The sequence below is a fragment of the Chaetura pelagica genome, unplaced genomic scaffold (genome assembly GCF_000747805.2).
Source record: "Chaetura pelagica isolate M959 unplaced genomic scaffold, ChaPel_1.0 scaffold676, whole genome shotgun sequence".
Classification (NCBI taxonomy): domain Eukaryota; kingdom Metazoa; phylum Chordata; class Aves; order Apodiformes; family Apodidae; genus Chaetura; species Chaetura pelagica.
Window position 1 is genome coordinate 276039 of NW_009953724.1, and position 662 is coordinate 276700.

Consider the following 662-nt stretch of genomic DNA (forward strand, 5'->3'; position numbering starts at 1 on the left):
CCCGATGTGGGGGGCACCGCCGAGGGCGCGTCCCTCCCCCCCTGCAGCATCGCTCTGGGTTTGGGCTCAATAACCCCAGCGAGCCTGGCTGGAAAGACTTGAGGTGATAACAGAGACCTTAAGAGGCCACAGGGACATTTCCCGAGGGATGGGCAGGAAGGGGGAGCAGGCAGAGCCAGACGGGTTGCCCACCCCCAGGGAGGGGGGGTCAGGTTCTGCACTGGTCCCGTCCCAGACACCCTGAGCACCCCTGAGCCTTCCTGAAGGTCCAAGGGGCCTTGAGTACCCCCCAAACCCACCCTGGGGGGCTGGCTCCTGGGTCAGCCCTTGGGGAGAGTTCCAGGGGCTCCTGTCATAGGGGGTCCCTGGGGTGCTGCCACAGGGGGTCCTGGGGGTCCTGCTCCATGCACAGATGTGCTGGGCTGAGCGTCCTGCCCAGCAGGACAGGAATCTCCTGCAGCGCACGCCAGACCCTGCAGCCCCTCTCTGCTCACCCGGGAAGGGCCTTTTCCCAGCACCCGGGGAGTTTCGGTCCCACGGTGGGCACGGCCCGTGCCCAGGCACGGCCTCAGTGTCCCCACAGGACACACGTGCACCAAGACAACCCCTGGCCCTGGCCAGGCTTCCTCCCACCCCCGCGGCCCCGCAGCTTTTCCGCTGCT